The sequence below is a fragment of the Sturnus vulgaris genome, unplaced genomic scaffold (genome assembly GCF_052056855.1).
Source record: "Sturnus vulgaris isolate bStuVul1 unplaced genomic scaffold, bStuVul1.hap1 Scaffold_156, whole genome shotgun sequence".
In the NCBI taxonomy this organism is placed as follows: Eukaryota; Metazoa; Chordata; class Aves; order Passeriformes; family Sturnidae; genus Sturnus; species Sturnus vulgaris.
The window spans coordinates 32,717-37,500 of NW_028276073.1; positions in this window are offsets into that span (position 1 = coordinate 32,717).

Genomic DNA, 4,784 nt, shown 5'->3' on the forward strand with positions numbered 1-4,784 from the left:
CAGCAAGCCGTGGGTAGACCTGGTGTCCGGAGCTTGGTAGACCTGTTGCCCGATTCATGCCTGGGTAGACCTGTTGTCCGCAGCATTGAGTGGGTAGACCTGGTGTCCGCAGCATGCCCTGGGTAGACCTGTTGTCCGCAGCTTGGTAGACCTGTTGCCCGTTTCATGGCTGGGTAGACCTGTTGTCCGCAGCAAGCCGTGAGTAGACCTGTTGCCCGTTTCATGACTGGGTAGACCTGGTGTCCGCAGCATGCCCTGGGTAGACCTGGTGTCCGCAGCTTGGTAGACCTGTTGCCCGTTTCATGGCTGGGTAGACCTGGTGTCCGCAGCAAGCCGTGAGTAGACCTGTTGCCCGTTTCATGGCTGGGTAGACCTGGTGTCCGCAGCATGCCCTGGGTAGACCTGGTGTCCGCAGCTTGGTAGACCTGTTGCCCGTTTCATGGCTGGGTAGACCTGTTGTCCGCAGCAAGCCGTGGGTAGACCTGGTGTCCGCAGCTTGGTAGACCTGTTGCCCGATTCATGCCTGGGTAGACCTGTTGTCCGCAGCAAGCCGTGGGTAGACCTGGTGTCCGCAGCTTGGTAGACCTGTTGCCCGTTTCATGGCTGGGTAGACCTGGTGTCCGCAGCATTGAGTTGGTAGACCTGGTGTCCGCAGCAAGCCGTGGGTAGACCTGGTGTCCGCAGCTTGGTAGACCTGTTGCCCGTTTCATGGCTGGGTAGACCTGTTGTCCGCAGCATTGAGTTGGTAGACCTGTTGCCCGTTTCATGGCTGGGTAGACCTGGTGTCCGCAGCTTGGTAGACCTGTTGCCCGTTTCATGGCTGGGTAGACCTGGTGTCCGCAGCAAGCCGTGAGTAGACCTGGTGCCCGTTTCATGGCTGGGTAGACCTGGTGTCCGCAGCAAGCCGTGGGTAGACCTGGTGTCCGCAGCTTGGTAGACCTGTTGCCCGATTCATGGCTGGGTAGACCTGTTGTCCGCAGCAAGCCGTGGGTAGACCTGGTGTCCGCAGCATGCCCTGGGTAGACCTGGTGTCCGCAGCTTGGTAGACCTGTTGCCCGTTTCATGGCTGGGTAGACCTGGTGTCCGCAGCAAGCCGTGGGTAGACCTGGTGTCCGCAGCTTGGTAGACCTGTTGCCCGTTTCATGGCTGGGTAGACCTGTTGTCCGCAGCATTGAGTTGGTAGACCTGGTGTCCGCAGCAAGCCGTGGGTAGACCTGGTGTCCGCAGCATGCCCTGGGTAGACCTGGTGTCCGCAGCTTGGTAGACCTGTTGCCCGTTTCATGCCTGGGTAGACCTGTTGTCCGCAGCAAGCCGTGGGTAGACCTGGTGTCCGCAGCATGCCCTGGGTAGACCTGGTGTCCGCAGCTTGGTAGACCTGTTGCCCGTTTCATGGCTGGGTAGACCTGTTGTCCGCTGCAAGCCGTGAGTAGACCTGTTGCCCGTTTCATGGCTGGGTAGACCTGGTGTCCGCAGCATGCCCTGGGTAGACCTGGTGTCCGCAGCTGGGTAGACCTGTTGCCCGTTTCATGGCTGGGTAGACCTGGTGTCCGCAGCAAGCCGTGGGTAGACCTGGTGTCCGCAGCATGCCCTGGGTAGACCTGGTGTCCGCAGCTTGGTAGACCTGTTGCCCGTTTCATGGCTGGGTAGACCTGGTGTCCGCAGCAAGCCGTGAGTAGACCTGTTGCCCGTTTCATGGCTGGGTAGACCTGGTGTCCGCAGCATGCCCTGGGTAGACCTGGTGTCCGCAGCTTGGTAGACCTGTTGCCCGTTTCATGGCTGGGTAGACCTGGTGTCCGCAGCAAGCCGTGGGTAGACCTGGTGTCCGCAGCATGCCCTGGGTAGACCTGGTGTCCGCAGCTTGGTAGACCTGTTGCCCTTTTCATGCCCTGGGTAGACCTGGTGTCCGCAGCTGGGTAGACCTGTTGTCCGCAGCAAGCCGTGGGTAGACCTGGTGTCCGCAGCATGCCCTGGGTAGACCTGGTGTCCGCAGCTTGGTAGACCTGTTGCCCGTTTCATGGCTGGGTAGACCTGTTGTCCGCAGCAAGCCGTCGGTAGACCTGTTGCCCGTTTCATGGCTGGTAGACCTGTTGTCCGCTGCCGGCCTGGAAGTACTCCAAGGGGTCGCTGTTTCTCGCTGCCTCCGGCTATGTCATCGTAGAAGGCGGCGTGCGCCACTGCGCCCCCTCGGTCACGTACATCGGTTCTCTTTCCGGCCTCCGCCGCTTCGGGCCCATCTGTCCGTATTATGGGAACGAGGTGACGGGCCGTATCCCCACAGGCTGTTGCCGTGCCTGTGTCCGTGGCGGAGAAGGGCGGACGCGCGTGCGGTCGCCAGGGCCAGAAGAACACCGCCGATGTCGGGGCGAGTCGCGTGGCTTCGTCCGGCTTCCCGTCTTACCCAGTTCGACTGGGACAGGTTAGCCCAGAGAGAGAGACCGATGCGATCCGAGAGCCGCTCCCCGGCCCAGGCGAGGCTGCGTGCTCAGTCGGGGGAGAAGCGAGAAAGCCCCCAGAGAGACCGATGCGATCCGAGAGCCGCTCCCCGGCCCAGGCCGAGGCTGCGTGTTCAGTCCGGGGGAGAAGCGAGAAAGCCCCCAGAGAGAGCGATGCGATCCGAGAGCCACCGCGCTCCCCCGGCCCAGGCGAGGCTGCGTTGTTCCAGGCGGGGGAGAAGCGAGAAAAAGGCCCAGAGAGAGGGCGAGAAAGCCGCGAGTGTGTCCCGCTCCGGCCCGGCTGCTGCCGGTTTCGTGACAACGGGGAGCCGGGCGCCCGCTCGCTCCCCCGGGGATGGTGGCGGGCGAGGCGGCGGCGCCTCGCCCCTTTTCTGCCCGGCCTTAAGCCGGGGCCCCGCCCGCTCGCCGGGTGCGGCATTTCTTCGGCTGTCGGTCCCGGTGCACGCTGGTGGCCGGCAGCCGGGGCTGGATTTCTGTGGGGCCGGCCCGGGGTTGTGTTGAGCCTGCCCGGGCTTTCCCTGGCCCCCCTCCCCGAGAGCCCCCCGGGCGTGGCTCGCTTGGCCGAGGTTGGCTGCGCCTCGTTTCCCGCTCCCGACCTGTGTTGCCAGAGTTGTGTCCGTATCGAAAGGGCAGCGGGGGACATGCAGTGGGGCGTGTGGCCTCGCCTCTCGGCTTCGCTTGCTTGCCTGCGAAGGGGGGCTCGGTGACGGGAGTGTCCGGCCCTGCCGTGTGTTGTTGAAGTCGTCCCCCTTCCTCGGCCCTAAGCCGGGGACCCGCGTGTAGCGGGCAGAATTTTTCCGGGGCGGCGGTCGGCCGCGGTGGCCGGCCGTATCCCCCCCCCCAGGACGGACCCCGCAACCCAACAGAGAGCGAGCGAGCGAGTGAGCCCCCGAGAGTGTGTCGTGGGCGGGGCGGCGGCGCCTCGCCCTTTCTCGGTATCGGCCGGGCGCGATCGAGGCACCGTGCCGGGGCGGCCCGTGGTGTCTGGCCTGCCCCGGCTGCCGTGGTTGCCGTTGCCGGCGGGGGCTGGGTTTTGCGAGCGGCTCCGTTCTTTTTTATTAAAGCGTGCCGGTGTGCGGGGCAGTGTGGGGGTGCCCGCCCGGCCTCCGTTCTTTTTCTCTCGCGGCCCTAAGCCGCGGCACCGAGAAGCGCGCGCTGACGAAGGGTCACGGGCCGCCACCGAAGCGAAAGCGAAAGGCGAGAGAGAAGGGCTGGCTGTGTTGGCGAGTGAGAAAAGAGACCGTATGTCCGGTGGTTGGAGGGGTTTTACGGGAGGAGTTGAGAGGCGCGTTCTCGCCCCCACCCCTGGCTCGTGACCCCCGTGGCTAGCACGGGTCGTGCGACGCATGGCGTGCTTTTTTTTTTAGTTTTTTTTTTGGTGCGGTGGCTTGCCCTTCCCCCCGGCTTTTTTTCCGGGTGGGAAGCCGATCGCTGCGAGGCGGGCGAAAGCCGGTGGCCCGCGGCGTGGTCGGTGGCAGCTGCTCCGTTTTCCGTTGTCTTGCGGCCCGCGGGCGGGTGGCGGCACCCCCCGCTCTCTTCCTCTGCTGCGTGATCGATCCCGAAGGTTGCAAGCGGCCCGCCGGCGTCGGGGGCCTAGGGAGCGTCGGGGAGGCTCGGCGGCGCCAAGGGAGGGCCTCTCGGGGACGTGTCCCGCTCGCACGCATGTTGGAGCCCTGCTCCGTTGCCGTTGTCCCAGGAACCCGCGGCCGCGGGGGCTCCCCGTTGCCCCGCGGCTGCTTTTCTTTCTGTCCCCGTCCGATCGATGAGGCTTTTCGGGTCGCGTCGGAAAGGGCCCCCGGCGGGCCGGCTCCTCCGGGCGAAGTCTCGGTGGTGTCCGGTCCCTCGAGCAGGGCGGTCTCCTGTCCAATTCGCTTCCCGTCGCAGGCGAGGTGTCGCTCCTTCCGCTTGCCGGGGAAGGAACATCTTTACCGTCCCAGGCTGTGTGATGGCCGCGTGGCCCCGTGAGCACTCAAGGTGTCCTTAAAACCACGCGAGGTGCCGGCGCTGGCCCTGGTCCGAGTTTAGCGTCCCGTGGGTGCCGGCCGCGAGCAGCACCGGGCGGCGGTGCGGCTCGAGCTTGAGCCGAGAGAAAACGAAACCAAACCCCCCCCCCCCCTCGAGTGCGAGAGAGAGTGAGAGGGCTGACGAGAACCGATGGCGGGGCCGGGGGAGCACGGACGGGGGAAAAGAGCCCGTTCCGCGCGCGCACCGCGCACGGCGCTCCTTTGTCGTGCCGCCGCCTGCTGCAGAGCGAGCCGCCCCGGCCTCGGGGCCTCGGTGTTGTCCGGGCCGCGCCCGCCTTGTCGGGTCGCTGTCTCCTCTAGCACGTCC